This window comes from Sciurus carolinensis, chromosome 4 (genome assembly GCF_902686445.1).
Source record: "Sciurus carolinensis chromosome 4, mSciCar1.2, whole genome shotgun sequence".
Taxonomy (NCBI): Eukaryota; Metazoa; Chordata; class Mammalia; order Rodentia; family Sciuridae; genus Sciurus; species Sciurus carolinensis.
The window spans coordinates 143,609,063-143,628,037 of NC_062216.1; the positions used below are offsets into that span (position 1 = coordinate 143,609,063).

The following is an 18,975-nucleotide window of genomic DNA, read 5'->3' on the forward strand; positions in this document are numbered from 1 at the left end:
TGAACCCACAGAAGTAGAAAGAAAGGTGCTAAGAGGCCAGAGAGTACGGGAAAAGCGATGGTTGAGAATACAAAACCTCAGGTGTGAAAAAGGGTTTTTTGGAGAGCTACTTCACAGCATGCATACAGTTAATACTACTGTATCATACATTTCAAAATCACCAAGAATAATTTTCAAGTGTTCTCACCACTAAAAATGATAAGAATTTCAGGTGATATATTAATTTGCTTGAGTTTATTATTCTATACCGCATTCATAAATTATAACAAGCTTTTACCCCACAAATATATACAATTATAAATTATCAAATTAAAATAACTTTTTGTGGTACTAGGAATTTAAACCAGGGTACTGAGCTATACCCTCAAGGACTTCTTTATTTTAATTTTAAGACAGGACCTCATTAAATTGCTGAAACAGTCTCAGACTTACCATCTTCCTGCCTTAGCCTCCCAAGTCACTGGGATTACAGATATGTACCACCATACTCACCTAAATTTTTTTAAAAAAGTCAATATAGAACTGGATGCTGGACACCTTCAGTTCTTTATACCTGTTTAAGAGAACTGTAAAAAATTACGTAGACTATGAAAAATATAAGATAAAATTTTATAACTATGATGAATATCATATATAAACTATGCTGTTAGAGATTGAATATTGAATGTTCCCCAGAGGTTCTTATGTTGAAGACTTGATCCTCAATCCATAATGCTTTTGGGAAGTGGAGGAACCTTTAAAAGTTGGGGACTAGTAGAAGGAAGTTGTCACTTGGGACATGCCCCAGGAGGGGATTTTGGGACCTGTCTCCTTTCTGTCTGTTTCCTGGCTATCATAAAGTGAACAGGTCTCTTCTGTCACATGATGTATTGTGCTGCCAGAGAAGGAATGGACCAAGTGACCATGGACTAAAATCTCCAAAATCATGAACCAAAATCAACCTTTCCTCTTTTTATATTGATCATACCAGGTATTTTGTCTTAGTGATGCAAAGTTAACTAACACAATTGTAATCATTTATAAAATATTATTGGGGGCTTTAATGTACCAGGTCAGACAATGAATATCTTGTTGATAATCAACAATGCTTTAGATCATGTTATGAGCTGGGAAAGTATATATTTGTTTTAAAAAAATTAAATTTGTATAAGGAATAAATGAATTGCTTTTAGGTATTGTTTCTCATATCAAAAATGACTGCAGGTATGTCATACATCTCCAAAATTTGCAGAATATTCTACTGAGATTTCCCACAAATATAGAAACCAAATTTTGTGTCTTATCCCTAATTACTATATTCTTAATCCTCAGGATAAAAAAAATGTAGTTATCTTAAATATCTTCTTGCCTGTTATCTATTCATAAGAATGATTTAGTAAGACTTATATGGGCCCTAGAAATCTGCATTTTAATAAACATCTCATGAAAGTCTGATTCCAGTACTCTGTGGAGACTTCTGTGAGCAAAACCTCAACATTCAGTACCTAAATCCTGCCAATCTTCCTGTGTAACATTTGCTCATCTGCAGCTCATTGTCAACATCTTTATTGAATAACTCTGCTTTAATGCAATGATTATCAACTTTTACCAGAACTGCTGCTTAACACCTTTCCCCATGCTATTCTAAACTATGAATTAATATTAAACACCTTTATGATTGAAAATTCTTAGACAACCAGACCATGTCCATCTCACAAACTTTTATAACCTCAGCACTAACCCTTTGCATGCAACATTACCGATTTATTTGTTGAATTATTGAATAGATCCCTGTTATAACTAGATAAGTCCTTGAAAAATCACTGCTTAAATCAGAACATTTTCTGCAGAGGGGTGTCTAATGGTTGCCAGTCAAAAAATTAAAATTTCATGGAATCCTAACTTAATGGTATGACTTATTTTTGAATTAGATAGAATAAAATATCAGATGAAACCACTGAACTCTCATTTGTATTACAATTGTATTTCATAATACATCAATTTCAGTTCATCAATCAATATTTCACAAAGGCTTATTAGAAACATAAATTCATTATGGAACTTGGTAATATGATAACTTAAAGTCTTATTTTAAAAGATATATGTGGACATAGAGATATAAAACTATGCAATTCAGAAGACCCACATTTCCATTTTTATCTACATGTGCTGTAGAAGGTGATTGACATTCTGCTGGGTAAGCCTTTGTAGAGCTGAAGGGACCTGAGTAGGTTCTAAAGGGTAGTTAGAAATTAGATTAGCAAAAAAAGGGAAGAAGGGTTTTTATAGATGTTCTGAAACAGAAGAATGTGGGATGCCTTTGAGATAGATAGTAAATCAACTTGGCGGAAAAAAAAAAAAAAAAACAGAGGTTTTATAGAGAGTTAAAGTGTGAAATAACTTTTAATCGGTAGCTGTGTTTTAGACCTATGTCTTCCAGGCTAAAAGATTTGAAGTTTATCCTACAAGCTCTGTGTTGACTTGATGATTCCTGTAAAGCTAAGTGACCAGCACTATAGTGTGAATTGCATGATTTCCAAAGTTCTTAAAATGGGAAATAAAATGTTTTAGAAAAGAAAAATGCAGGTAGCTTGCCACTTAATCATATATTCAGTTTATAATGTTGACTGAGTATGGACTTTATGCTAGGCACTCTGACAGGCAGGGAGACACAATGTGGAGCAGAAGCATACACATAAAACAAATTCTAAAGGGACAGAGAGAGACACAAATAGTCACACAACTGTCTTTATAACTGGAAATCATGATGACTTCTGTGGAAAATTTCTGGGTATTTCATGAACATATGTTAGGGTTGCAAAGAGTTTTGCTAAATAAGTGAACTCATTTCTCAGTAAAAGATTTGTGGACAGAGCATGTTAGTCAGAGAAAAGAGTTATCCTGCTATGCCAGGGAGCAGCATACATTTGGGGATTTGAAAGAATGTTAGTGTAGAAGTGAGTAAGGGTAAGAAAAGCTATGTGACCAGACAGGGAGACAGGAGTTCAATTAGCAGGGACAATTAGGACATTTTAATGAGATAGGTCTTAGAAAGAGCAATGGTGGTGACTCACAGAAGGATTTTAATAGGAGATTGGCATTGAACTAAAAACAATTCATTTAAACTTGATATAGAAGGGCATTATTGAATGTCTGGGACATCTGGTTGCTAAAATGAATAATTTATCCAAGTAAAAATTAATATTCAATTTTGATTATGATAATTTGGCAGATAAATAGGCAGATTTAAGGGATGTTTTCAGTAAAACTTACTAACATATTGACTGTGAGAAAAAGGGAATTTCAATCATAAAAAGTAGATTTTTAACCAGAGTAATGAAAAGAATGATGGGTTCATTCATTAAGATAGAAAAATACATATATGGCATGTTTCCATATAATTATAAACAATGCATTTATTGCCACTAAAACAAATCTATCTAGTTAGTATATTCTTTAAAAAGTTAAATATGTTATAGATGAATAAATGATGGTTTCTCTTTTTAATATCACATATAATCTAATAATTATTTTTGAATAGCCCTTTATATTTTTAACAAACTGAACTACAATGTATTATGAATATTAAAGGTTATCTGTGGATTAAACATTTTTTCTTCTTCAAAAATATTTTCATTTGTGTATTAATTCACAAAACATGTTGTTATGGTTTGGTTGTGAGGTGTCCCCCCCAAAGCTCATGTGTGACACAATGCAAGAAGGGTCAGAGGAGAAATGAATGGGTTGTAAGAGTCTTAACCTAATTAATGAATTAATCCCTGATGGGATGAACAGAGTGGTAATTGGAGGCAGGCTGAGTGTGGTTGGAGGAAGTTGTTCATTGGGGGCATGGCTCTGGGATATGTTTTTTTTTTTTTTTTTTTCTGGAGAATGGAGTCTCTCTCTGCTTTCTGATCATCATGTGAGCTGATGCCCTCTGCCACACTCTTCACCATGATGTCCTGCCTTACCTCAAGCCCTGAGAAATGGAGACTGCTGTCTATGGATTGAGACCTCTGCAACCTTGAGCCCTCAAATAAACTTTTCCTCCTTTAAAAAAGTTCTGAATCAGATCTTTTAGTCACAGCAGCAAAAAAGTTGACTAAAACACATTTTTTAATTGGAGCTTCACAATGTATTTAAGTATACGATAAGGCAATTCTTTTTTGTTATTCTTTCTTCTTGAAACACTTTTTGTTTTTCTAGATATTTAGAATTTTAGAAATACATTGTCAAGTGCTATTAAAGTTCCCTGGGAAATTCCAATTGAAATCAAATTAAAACTATGGTAAGAATCAGGGACATGTACTATTTTAGTAATATTCAATTTTCTAAACACATATTGAGATAAAACATAATCACAAAACTGATAAAAAATTCATAGTTATTATTTAATTAATAAAATATATAACTGCTTCATCTAATTTTCTGTGTTTCTTGTTAAGATACAGAAAAAAGATTTATGGTCAAAGTAATGCTGTTCCTGGTCTCATCAATATCTGGGTTTAAACAACTAAGTTAAGTGCTTACAGAATATATTGTCAATGTCAAACTTATGAAATGTAAAATTTAACATGATTCCAAATTATACACAATTTTGATAGTGCACTCTGCATGCCATAAAAAATATGCTTAAAGAATCTAAATGCTACTTTTGCTGTCTGCATCTTCTTTACATTTACTACCTTTGTGACATTGCCAAAATTATCTACACATATTGGTGGTCAAGGAGCAAGGATACATAGGCATAGAATTACTGTCAGCTATAATGGATTAGGTGCTCAATTGTGGATAAATATATCTTTCAATAGGTTCAAACGATTTATATAATTATTAAAGTAATGAAGTGCATCTTAAATCCTGAACTATTACTGATTTCAAATATGACATAATATTTTCAAGGATGAATTTTTCTTCAAAGAAAAAAAAATACAACTTTGTGTTTGAAATAAAATTTTGACTCTTAAGGAGACTACTTGTGAGAAATTCTTCAATAAACCTGGTGCAAGAATATGGGAAAATCTAAGTAACCTTTACCTTCCTATCCTTTTAAGTGTAGCAGTAGCATATTACATAGCACACAGAAAAATTATATCAAATAAATAAGGCAAAATCACTCAAATTTTCAAAAGTATAGGTCAGAAAAAAGTGACCAATACTCAGATTAATTAAGACTGAAAAATAAAAGTCAGTCAAGTTGAAATATTAAACTTGTCATTAGCAAGTGTATTTAATTCTAAAATAGTCCATTAAACTTCATTTGCCAATTATGAATTAAAATTATGTACCTCAACTTTCGGTGCATTATCTTACTTATGTTAATTCTTACAAAACTTGTTTATGAAGAAACCAAGACTTCCTTATTTTGAGGGACATACTCAGAGGACCACTTCTTGAAAGAAATGGATCTACAACCTGAAACTAGTCTTCCTAATCTATCTCTAAAGCTTATGCTCTCAATAATTATTGCATGTTTGATGTCACAAAGTACATTTCCATAGATGCCTAATTGAAATTATGAGATATAAACAAAAAAGGACAATAGCACAATCATCTTCCTGTCCATAGTCATATAAAACTATACATGTTTAAGGTCTGGGATCATGCTTTTTCATTTGGTTAGCAGTGTTTATTGCAGTATCTTGAGAAATGGGAGTTAGATGATGGTTAATAATTGATGAATTAAACAACACAGTGGAACCTTATTCATGGATGAGGAACTGGGTTCAACCCTTAGCACCACATAAAAATAAACAAAATAAAGGTATGTTGTCCATCCACAACTATGAAAAACATTTAAAAAAACTAATTAGAGAGCTTAATCTGAATGGGTGAGCATTTTGAATTTTAAAATATCTTTTTAAAAACACAACTAAGTTCTCCTAATACATTTATTCAGAACTGCCAATGAGCTGGGTCTTGAGTCAAAGAGTGAATACAGTAAGCGATCTACTCTCATGAGCTTACAACCTAGTGTAAACTCGTAACCTATGTTACATGCTGTGATGAAGGTTTCCACAAAAGTAGGAGAACAAATCAGGATGGTCTTTTTTTTAATAAACCTGTAATTGGATTTAAATATTCAAAACAGAGTTTACTTTATCAAACATCATGTGTGATAATAAATTTGTCATTTATTAAAAAATATTTAAAATATTCAAAATCTGTTTCATAGAAATACATTTTAGGTAAGCATGAATCTATAAATTTTCTTTTTTTCTACATGTATACATACACACCCCAAATTAATTCAAAAGTTAGTGCCCTTCACTAGAAAATTTAAATTTCCTAATCACAGATTTATTGTTAAATTATTTTGATACTGAATTCTTCTTTCAGCAATTATCGCCAATAATGAAACAAATCAAGAGCATGTGCCTTCCAATATGATGTGCAACAATATCATGAAGTATTTCTACCAAATTACCATAATCAAAAACTTATTTTGAGGTAACATTACTCAAATCTAAGTTGGGGGATTGTACAAAATAGCTCTGAACGCTTCAAAAATGTCAGTGATAAGAAAAAAAGAAAATCAGGAAATATGTCTGATTTAAAGAAAGTGAAATAGGCCAACTGAATGTATTGCTTGAGTCTGTTTTTTTGTGATGCAATGTAGGACATTATGGAGACAACGGAGCTTTTAGTAAAATATGTAGATTTGACAACTGCAGTAAACCTGTTGATTTCCTGATTTCTAGCAGTTGTGCTGGGATTATGTACTTTCCACTGTTTCTGCTTCTTGGACAATGAGAGGGAATAATACCCATGAGACTTACAAGTGCAGACAATATGAAACACAGTGTCTGGTTTATTGTCTTCATCATGTGACTCTTTTTTCTGTTATAGCCCAGGCCCTGTACGTATATTATGACTTCCTTTCTTGTTGATTCTTGCAAAATCTAAGTAGATCAGAAATTTCTCACATGTGGACCTTTAGCAGCAAAATCTTTTGTTTCTGGTTCATGATGATTTGTTTTGCTTTTTAATGCATTTTACAATGGGTATAAGATTGTAAAATGATGAGGAGAAAACATAAAAACTGTGAGTAAAAGGCTCATGATAAATGCAACTGCTACTTTTCACTATCTTTTTATTATCTGTCAATCTTATTCATTGATAATTTGTGATGATAGAAAAGAGAACTTATTTTTGTGTGTATGGTTTCCATTCTAACTGCTAAATTTGGAGACTTTAAGAGAATAAGCATACAGTCACCAGAGCCATGGAGACAAAGAAGAGAGCCAAGGTCTTCATGTTTTGGGTCTTCATCAGCTTGCCTCTGCCAAACTGTTAGCCAAATTTCCTGTTGAATTTTATCTTTCTTCTTGTCCTTTGTTCTATCTAACTTGAACCACTAGCATTAGTTGAACACACCTGTTATAACTTTGGTCTGGTTTATCCCCCAGAAGAATCGTATGTGGAAATTTGACCCCAATGTGACAGTATTGAGGTAGGGGAAACTTCAGGAGGTGTAGACTGGTAGGAGGTGATTCCATCATGGGAGTATCATTCTTGGAAGGGATCAATGCCCATGGTTCAGTAGCAAGTTAGAACTTATGTAACTGGATTTGTTCCCAGGAGAACGAGTTGTTAAAAAACAAGGCAACCCCAGGCACGTCGCTCTTTCTGAACATAGCCGTTTCAATTTCTGCATCTATACCATGTTGTAATATAGTTAGAGGGACTTCACAAGATGCCAGTGTCATGCTGTTTGGACACTCCAGCAACCAGAATTATGAGCCAAGTAGACTGTTATTTTAAAAATTACCCATCCTCTGATACTTTGTTAACAACAACACAAGATGGATTAAGACATCTGAGTGTTTTATAATGTCCATCTGGTTCTCTCTGACTAGGGATGGTCATTTCTTCTTTCCAAACCTTTTTCAATTGAATAATAATTATTTCTTTTTCAACTCCAGTCTCAAATTTACTTCCATACAAATCCTTCTACATCCTTTCCACAGTCTCATATCCAACAATTTATTCTACTTTTTTGGCTTGCCTTTTAATATCCGTATTAATAAGTTTTATTTATAGCTCATCTTCATCCTGCCTAAACCTAATACACAACCAAACATAGCAGATGTTCTATGAATGATTGAATGCATGAAACTGAGAGTCATGGAACACATAGAGAGTAGAGATAATGTACACAACAACAATTCAAATCAACCTTTTCTGATCTACTCTCACTGTTGGGGAAATGTTGGAGTATTTTTCATACTCAAATATCACTGAAGCTCAGCCAACAAAATAAAAAAGATATGGAAAAACAAGGGAAGAAGAGTGACAACACAAAATGAAAATACATCAAAAAAGATAAATACAAAGTGTTGGCAATCTAATGGTCCATATTAAAACTCTCCCATATCAAAACTTAGCAAAGGAGATGTATTTAAAGAAAAGCAAACAAAACATACTTATGTAATTGCTTATCTGGTCAGATGTATTCTGATGTAAATTTCAGTTTTCCAACAACCAACACATCGTTTGGAAGGGAAGAAGTGACTGGGAACTTTTTACTGTCTGATGTATTAAAAAGAGCAGATTATACAGTATCATTATATTTTTGATTAGAGGGTTTTTATATTACTAGAACTCTTTGAATATTGGTGACCAGAACTGTCAAGTTTGCCTGGTATTAGATGTTTCTTAGGATGAAAGACTTTCAGTGTTAAGACTGGATGGTACTGAGAAGACAGGTGTACTTGATCATGCTATAAGAATCCTCAAAAGAGGAGCTAGACTTTGTAGATTCAGTGTGTTTATAAGGGCACTGAAAAGTCCTCCTATCTACCAAATCATGCCATTTAACCTTGACGATTTAAAAAAAATGCTTCCATTGAAGTTTCTCCCTTCACCTAAAGTGAAGATGTCCTTGGAAGAAGGTCTATGGTTAATGGCATTGATATGTTGTTTATAAATTAACTTCAGTAGAATAAATACTTGTCATCTCGCTTATCTACATATTATATTCACTATGCTTTAGTATAATCTGCTAGCTGCTTTGAAAATATTGTTTCAATATGTCATTTAAAAATCTGATAGAGTAGTCATTGATGACATTATTTTTATATATGCAATTTAAAATTAAAGAATTAAATCATTTGCCCAAGCTGGCAGAGCTAATGAATGATTTTAGCCCATGTTTATTCATGCGATGTTGGAGGTTGACTGCTTTGAAAGTCTGTGCACTGAGGGGAAGTCTAAGCACAAGACATTTTAGTGAATATTCTAAAAATTTCAGGACGCATGGGGCACAGTCCTTAAGAAGTTCACAGTCTTACATGGGGGTTGCAAATGTAAATGAAGAGTTGAGATGTTACTGAAAAACATGTTTCTTAAAAGCTCATCTCCATTTTAGTTTACTGTGCTACTTCAAATATATATAACCAAGTAATAATTACTTAGTAAAATTTATCTTTGGATCATGAATTTCAGTAATATTTGTGATGTGCACATCTTACTCATGTCATGTTGAAACTTCATTAATGTTTGCTGGATGAGTAGGTCTGCATTTCTAGAGTATTTCTCAACCTGGAATTTATTTCTCTCATGTCCAGTAATTCTTTAGAATAGGTCCACACAGTGATCACATGATTACATAAGCAGAAATGGGAAATCTGAAAAGCTGTAAAGTGTAGTGGTTAAGGGAAAAACTTGGGAATCAGACTAGATTTACAATCTCAGCTCTTACACTCTGTCCCTGTGTGGCTGTGTGTAGGTTTCTTATCGTTACTGCTCTCGGTTCCTCATCTTCTTTTCTGGTAGAATTAGAGTAATATTCTACCTATCTCAGAAGGTTGCCACAGGAATTGAGTGAACTGATCTGAGTACAAGACTCAGAACAGGTCTGGCACTTAACTATTACATGACTCATTACCATTAAGGTAATAATAGTTACTGTAATCTTACTCCAAAACTTAAATAGAAATTAATATAGGCTCAGCCACCTGTTTGATCTTGCAAGTATTATTTTCACTTAGCTAAATTTTTTCATCTGTAAAATCAGGTAACACTTTCAAATTAAATACTTGTTCAGTATTTAATACAATATAATTGCCCAAGAGAACTTATATTTTTTTCATTTTATTTTTTTTACAAATATTCAGTAATGTCAATGTATGAGGCTCTTTGTTAGTCACTGGGAATGAAATACTTTTTACAGAAGTAAAATTCTCCTTTTCTTTTATCTAATAAGTGATACAGAGATAATAACATATTTCTACAAATATGTGATTACATATAGTGAATCCATACTCAGTCTAACACTCAGTGATAGATAATGTATGTCACACATAACTTACCATCCATACCTTTGAATTTATGGTATTTATTCAGTTGTCTGCACATCTTGTCCCCGCTAAGGGTATACCTTATATTTTCAACTCCAAGCAAAAAAGATCACCCCCCCCTTACATATTACAGGTAATCATTTTTCTTTAATGTTAGAATTTAATTGATTTTTTACTTTGGTGATGCTGATGCAGATGAAAATGTGATTATTTCTAATGATGCTGACAGATACCCAAACCCAAGTATTCTTACTCAGTGTATTCTACACATCTTTTTAATGATTAATATTAATGATTAAGTACATTAAAGTTATTAGGGCCATTGATGACTTTTCCAGGTGTAAAATTATAGGTCCATTATATTTTAAAATATAATCATAAAATTATATGTGTAGAGGGTCATGCATATACAATTTTGAATATGAAACTGTCACAGAGAAAAATCTTAGCTAGCAAAATCTATCTTAATGCAAGCATTAATGTTCTGCAGGAGACTTCCAGCTTAGGCTGAGATAAATTGTGATCAGGTCCTAAATTGCTTGGGATAAGGAAAATAACCTAAACAGGGATTCGTATATTGCATAGAAGAGCTTCCTGTTACCCCTCACCTAATAGTGATTTTTATTACTAAGAACACTTAGTTTAACTCTGTATCAGCAATTTTCATATTTTGCAACTAAGTTTATTATGTGGGAACATTATATATTCTGAAAATCACTAAAACAATAGGACTCTCTCATTAGTTTCCTACAAGGGGACAATATATTTTTAGAAATGCTGATGCAAGTTTTTTAATTGTTATCATACCTCAAGCAGTAATGCTCATAATAGAACAATTATTTAAGGATATCCCAATTAGCTAATTTATTATTATTCAAAATGTTACCATTTCCTTAAAAAAACAAATATGCAACAGAACAACAGGAATTGGTCACAATGAACTACAGTATTTTACACAATTATGATATATTTGCACTTTGAAAAATATACTTTCATTCAGAAGAGTAATATGATATTTTATTTGGTCTTCCATGATATTGTTTCTATGTAGAATACATTACTATTAATTTTATGAAGAAATGTTAGCATATAACAATATTTAATATAATATATAATATTAATATGATACATAATGAGTACATGATTTGTATATACCAGGATAAAATTTTTAAAAATATATTATTAGCCTTTAGGGGGGCAGACAAAAAAGTGAGAATTTAATCGATATTTCTTATTCATGCCTTTTCTACATTTTTGACTTTTCTCCATTTTGAAAACTGCACTTTTTTATGCTACAATTTTACATTGGACTTTTCCTTTCTACCTCCTTTTTGTGTGTGTGTGTGTGTGTGTGTGTAATTTTTTTTTGCCTGCAATAACCAATACTTTTTTTGTTTTGTTATTCACCCAGAAAAATTTTGGTCACATACATACACGGAAAGGAAATAAGCAAGCAGTATATATTTAATAGATGCCTCCAATGCTATGATCTGTGTTTTCTTACAGTGAAGTTAAAAGCTGATTGTGCTTACAGAAAGACACACATGCAAATAAATAACTGACTTATCTTCACCTTTAATTTGGATGCTTTATTATTTGCTTTTATTATTGCATTAAATTTACCTTGCTGTTTATGTACTTTCCTGGTGACTTCTTTTTATCGTTTTGCAAGATGATAAAGAATGATCATTAAAGACTCACAAGTTTCCACATCTGGACACAAATTCTGCTGTCTTTATCTTACCATTCTCTAAGTGACTAGAGTTTTTATTTTACTATCTGCAAAACTAAGATAACAAATATTTTCTCCTAACAGGTGGTTCATCCAAAAGTTAAATGACATAATTCATTTGGTGTTCTTACAGTAGTTGGAGAAATGATACCATTGGATGTATGTATCATTGATCTTTTCGTATTCATGTTTAAAACCAAGTTTTCCTTATAATTCTGTCTCAACTACTCTCTTTCATCTCCCTACCTCGCGTATATGGCTCTATATACTGCAAAAATGTTGGCAATTCCTAGAACCTAAACAAGCTTAACAAAGCTCCATCTCAGGATAAAAGTGATACCTTGATTTTAAAGTTTGGGAGGTAAGAATGAATTTATTTTACAAATTAAAACAAATGGAGAAGAAAATACTTTGTTTTGTTCTCACCCTTATTCACATTTTCTGCAATAAACTTAAAACTCATCAAAACTTTAAAAAAAGCAACAACAACATTTGACCTGTTGGGTAGTTAGAATTAACAGCATGTTAAAAATCACTTTTATTTTTCTAAAAAAAGTGACCCCAAAGTATATCACCTCATAAATACAGTTGCCAGATAGTATATACATCTATAAATACTTGTCACCTTAATGACTAGATAAATTTGACTTAATCTAAGAATGTACAAAAGTTTAGAGTATAATCAGTATTTAAAAGAAAGATGTCATTAGAAAGGAGTATATAAATTAATAACATATGTAACAGTACTTGACAGTATGCTGAGTAACTGGATCAGTGTTTCTGATCCAGTTCGTTTGTGAAGCTAAGAAAACTAGAAATGAGAACTCTTTTATGTTTCACTGAATGTCAGTTTTATACCCCCGGTTTTCCTTAAATTCACTCTATCTTTTACTCTAACGTATTTAGTGGGTCTTTTCATCAGTTCTCATCAGTAGCTTACCAGGTCTCACCTGGACTTCTGAGATGACTAAATTCATTTTCTTGCATTCATTTATGCCTTTTATCAATGTGTCTCTCCATGGGCTAACCTAAAGTTCTTGTCCAGGCCTTTCTCTCAGGTTTGTGAGCACAGGGCTAGGTGGTGCCAAACAAATAATAAACATTTTAGTGCCGTGGTGCTAAAATTTTAAATGAATTAGGATCACCTGAAGGGTGACTGGGGAGGACCAAAAAAAAAAAAAAAAAAAAAAAAAAAAAAAAAAGAAAAGTATTGTGATGAAAGACTTTCTCAGGATTTCTGATCCAGTAGTTTTGGGTGGGCCCTGAAAATTCGTGTTTTTAAAAGGAACTGTTGATACTGATATAGCTGATTTACAGACCATACTCTGAGAACCATTGCTTTAATATGATGTACTATGTCCTTCATTATTTTATTTGCTTTATTCTCAATCCCAATCTCTCTCTTATTCTCAAACTTATTCACATTCCATAGAGGCCTAGGTACCATGAGCTCTTGTATTTTTCCACATAAGATTATGGAACATACAGTTGCTCCAGAACCTTGAACACCCGATTTATGATCAAATTCAAGATTCATCTCAAATGCAGTTTAAACTTTTACGTCTTTTCAAACTCTTCTTGTATGACCTTCCCATTAGATCAGAGAGTCCCTGTGCATACTATATTGAACACAAAGTTAATTTGCAGTTTTCTTTTCTACTTTGCATGCTACTTTTGAATTGCTCTTCTTATTACTCATCTCTCTGTATTGAGAAAAGTGTCTAACATTTCAGATCTATAAGTGCATGATGTTTCATTTTACAGATGTGAAACACCCATGCCAATCAATGCAAAATATCATTTCATCGCTCCAGTTACAGAGTTTGGTAAAACTTGTGTCAGAATATTAGGTTACTGTTCCATAAAATTGACCTGGAGCTTTCCTAAGACTTGTAGGTTTCAAGTGAGAGTTCTAGCAGCAATGTACAACTATTGTGGAATTCTCAGGAATACACCAGAGAATGGAGATGGAATGGAAGATGGAGTTGTGTGGCCTAACGAGAAAAACCATGATACTCAGTATCACAATATCTCATTATATTTTAGGGTGAAGCAAATAGTGTACTTGCCATTTTTATTTTACTTATCTAGTATTATGAAGTTATAAGGAGATAAGTTTATGTCAAGTGACAATTCACTAATTCATTAAATTAATATGCAACAAAAGCTTACTATTGCCAAGTACTGTTCAGTTTTACAATTTCATTATGATGGTATTACCTTCCTTGGAATATTTTCTGAAACTATCCCATGACATTTCCATAGACATATAGAATTTCCTTTTAACTTCCTTTGATTAGAATTGATGCAGAACACTTTTCACAAAATAAAAGATATGATTTTTAATGTATACATATAATAAAAATAAGCTACAAAAGGATTTTAATATTCTCAGAGAAATTCTTTCAAATATACCTACAAACAAGATCATTTACTTAAAATTATGTTTCCAAATATCTAAGAATAAAGATGGAATGCACACTCTTTATTTACTTAGAATTCATAAAAATAACTTATTCTCTATGTCTTCAATACCCTATACTTAAAATAATGCATATGTAAAAAGGATTTATTTGAGAAAAAAAAGACATTATCCATGAAACAACTAATATGCTTTAAAGGGATTTGCAGAAATAATCTTATGATTATAATGTATGATATAATGTACTTAGAGATATGTCTCTTTCTACTAATCATTTTCATCTCAATCTTAGTCTTATATTTTCTTGCTTAGTACAGAGTCTTATGATTAGCCCACTAGGCTTAGATTTATCATTTAATATTGAATAAGAATTCTGGCCCATTAGAAGTAGTTATTTTAAAAAATATATTCAGTTGCTACCATAATATAGAAGTCAATTTTCTTATACCCTTGAATTTTGTATTTGTTCAAAATGCAGTGAGAATGCAAAAATAAAATGGAAGTTTATTATACACACCGATGAGATGAAAATTAATTTGACAATTTCCTCACAGCACATTGTCTAGGTGGAACATTTTTAATCCCCCAACTCCTTGGTGGAGTCAACATTCTCATCTTAACTACATTCTCAGCAGAACTTTTTTCTCCTACTTGCTCTTGTTAGTCTCAAAAGACTAAAATGACATTTTTTTGTCCCAGCACCTTTCGTTTATTCATCACATTTTTATTGTTACGGTGTTTGTAGTCAAACAAGTTCAGCAGAAATTTTCTTCTCACACTGTTCTCCCTTAATCAGAGACGCCTGAGCCTTCCATGGGGGTGATTAGTTAAGACAATAGCTGCTTCTTTAGGTCTGGGCCAGAGAGAAAGAATTAAAATTCATTTTGAAATCACTCAATGAACTTTAAAATGTTTGCATTAATATTAAGACTAGCTTGCCATCTGATAATTAGTTATGTTCCCAACTTTTCTTTTCTTTTCTCTCCCCATTTTTTTAAAACCCAGATGTGTCTCAACTGTGCCAAGCTTAGCTGACTCAATGGTTTCTGCACCTTCTTAGCTAATATCACAGAATTGTGCTCTGGCATTTATAATGTCGTCTTTTTAAAAAAAATTATTGGTGAATTGTAATATTTATAATAGTGGAATTCATTATTACATGCTCATATATGCACACGATATAATAATATAACTTGATCAATTTCATTTTGCAGTAACTTCCCTTCTTATTACAATACTGCTCCAAATTTTCTCCTGGATCCTTATATCCAAACTGCTTTCTTTCTTGCTATTTACCTTTTCCATTTCTGTTCTGTGCACATCCTGGGGCAGTACATGTTTCTAGATTAAAGACTTGCATGACAGTAATTTAGAAGGTACCCTGCCTGGCCAAAAATGGCCACCCAACCCCTATACTGATACTGATATATCAATATGTGATGTGCAGGAGACATGGAGTTGGAAAACTTTGGAATAAGGAGTGGTAATATAGGAAAAAATTCAACAGATAGGCAGACAATTCACACATTAAATTATATACTGTGATAGAAAAAAATTATTTAGCTGTAGCAGTTAGTATTTTGAACAAGTTTATGGAAACTTTCAGATTATGGATGCTTCCAGGATCCTAACTACATTAACCTATGTAAGACAAATTTTAACAATTATTCTGAGTTACTTTTAGGTGTTAATTTTTTTAATTGATTTTGATGGGTTTATAATGGATTATTTTCTAATTAAAAAATCAAACTATTGTCAGCTTTTCAATTACACTTATTCTCTTATATCAGTGACTGACCATCAATTATTTAGTTGATTTACTTCTAGACTTAAACCAAAAACCAAACATCTTTAAAAGTAGGAATTTTATTCCTTCTATTGCAGAGTGGTGCATTTGGGGTTAGAACTATGTATTAAAATACTTTTTCATGTACAAAGTTGAAATTTGCCTTCTTGTGTCTTCTTGGACATAGAATAATCACTGTCAAATTTTTAGATTTCCTTCTTGTATGTGAAGAGTCTTTATTAATCAACCTCAGTTTTCTCCCTGTATATTTCAAATTTCCTCATTATAGTCAACCCTGTTTTTCTAAAAGGGCAGTTTGAGTTATATACACAGTATAGTTAACAACTTTCTTAATTTGAACTCAATAATTCAATCAATACAGCTGAGTTCTTTTTAAATATATGGAAATATTTTTACTTTTGTTTTTAACTAAAATTCCCAAGCTTATTCACATGTGCTAAATGTAAATTCACCTCTTCGATTCTGTCTTTATCCAGTAGCTCCTGATCTTTTTTCCTTCCTTCCTCCTTTTCTTTCTCGTTCTCCCTTTTTCTCCTTCACTCTCTCCCTTCATCTTCCTCCTATTTTTCCAGTCTAGTTCTCTCCTTTCTTTATTCCTTTTCATTCTTCCTACATGACCACTCTGTTGACAAAAATCAATAATTGCTCCAGTTGATATAAAAGCAACCATGTACACCAACTGGTTATATCAAGCAGTTTATTTTTATAAAATACGATGAAGGAAGAGGGCTATGGGGTTTTCTGAATCCTTAGCATGGCGTGTGCAGTCACTAACTTTACCTGAGTTCAGGAGACACAGATCTTCAGGAGAACTCTCTCTCCAACCTCAAGATCTAGAGTTATATTTATTCATTAGATTGGAACAGCCATTTGAATAAGTTAGTTTAGATTTGTGTTGTGGTCAAATGTATTCTGATAACAGGGTATTGTTTAGAAGAAAACTGTTCTATTAAGCATAGATAATATTTTCTTTCTCATTTTAGGATTTTAAGAACAATACTATCTGGTCAAAGTAGGATCCTGATTTCCCTGCTAAAGAAGTTTTAACATGGATTTCCTATATAAAATGTCATGTACATTTTTGCCTTTTTATATTTTTCACATCTCTGTCCTTGATTTTGGTCTTCTTTCTGAGAGAATCTTGTACCTTTTAATGCAATCAACATCTACTTCCATTGCCAGGGGAGGAAAGTTTATTTAGAAAGAAGAGAGACCTCAGAGTGCTTCAGACAAGGACTGACTCTATTACTTATTAGCAGTATATCTTGAGCTAGTTATTTAATATCTCTTATGCTCCAATTTCCTAATCTGTGAAAATGAGAAAAATCCTACCAACCTCAGACAATTTATGAGATTAAAATAGATATTTTATTCTGTATACCCAGTAAAGTGTCTGATACACAGGGATAACACAAAGATATCCATGAGATTGATCAGTTTGCCATTGTATTAGTCCACTCCAGCTACCATAACAAAATATCATAGCTCGAGTGACTTGAACTAGAAAATTATTTCTCACAGTTCTGTAGCCTGGAAGATTAAGGTGCTGGTCAATTCAGCCTTCTGGAGGGTCCCTCTGCATTATGGATGATAACCTTCTTATATCCTCACTTGCCTTAACTTGGTATTGAGAGAGGGAAAGCAAAAACTATCTCGCTTCTTCTTACAAAACTAACAATTCTATCATTTTAGGGACACACCCATGTGACTTCATTGGACCACATGATCTCTATTAAACAAACTGTAGGGAGGTTGTTTTGTACTAGCCTCCTACCCTAGACCTAGGCATACTAGACCAAACCATAATGGAGTCACTAGTGCTAAGTACCAGGTAATCATACTGAACTTTGAACTGTTAAAAACCCAACTAACAAACAAAGGAGAGATTCCAGTCAATCATGTCCCTCTCTTTTAATACTACAAAAAAAAAAGGTAACTTTAAAGGTCTAATCCACTTTTTATTCCTTATTTCTGCTTTTCCTGGTACTTCTCAGTTTATGAAGCCAACCTTTTCTCAGATCATCTGGAAATTCACACTTTACAGAATGAAATGTTATCTAATTCTACATTTATAAATTAGAACCCATTAGTTCTTTTCCATATAACTTTTTCCTTTGATATTCCTTTACTTCTTTCATCTGATTTTATTCATTTTTCTTTTCTCTCTTGCTTACTTCAACTACGCATAAGTAGCACAACTTTACTCTTGTTTTTACTATTTCCATTTTGCTAAATAATCTTTCCATCATTTTCTAAATGAGGTTATAATATATAATGTGTTTAAAATATACCTGTGGTATCACAGATATTTCTCAAAGATTACTGAGAACAGATTACTACTTGCATTCATGAATTCCCCAATTTTCCTGATTGAAATGTCTGTGTGTAATCAGTGCAAGCAAGTATTTGGAGCATAGTATTTCAGATTTCACACACACACACACACACACACACACACACACATACACACACCCACACAAACACGGTCTTTGAAAATAAATAATAAAATGGCACAATTTCAAATCTAATCTAATTTTGCACCATCCTAATTATGGATACTAATTGATGACTAAATATCACTTAAATATATCTGTGAGATATTTCACTCCGACTTAAAACTAATAGCGAACTGCAGGCTTGACATTTTTAATTAATATGACAGCCTAATTTACACAATTTAATTTTCCCAAAGATTCTCCCTAATAATGCTGTTTTAGTTTCACACAGCTGGAGA

The 18,975-nt window shown here is 32.4% G+C and overlaps 1 protein-coding gene across 1 annotated transcript in view; it reads right to left on the reverse strand.

The window, feature by feature from the left end:
- The window catches only part of Mgat4c (MGAT4 family member C), a 259,134-nt gene that overhangs the window by 168,769 nt on the left and 71,390 nt on the right, over nt 1–18,975 (reverse strand). The window lies entirely within an intron of this gene.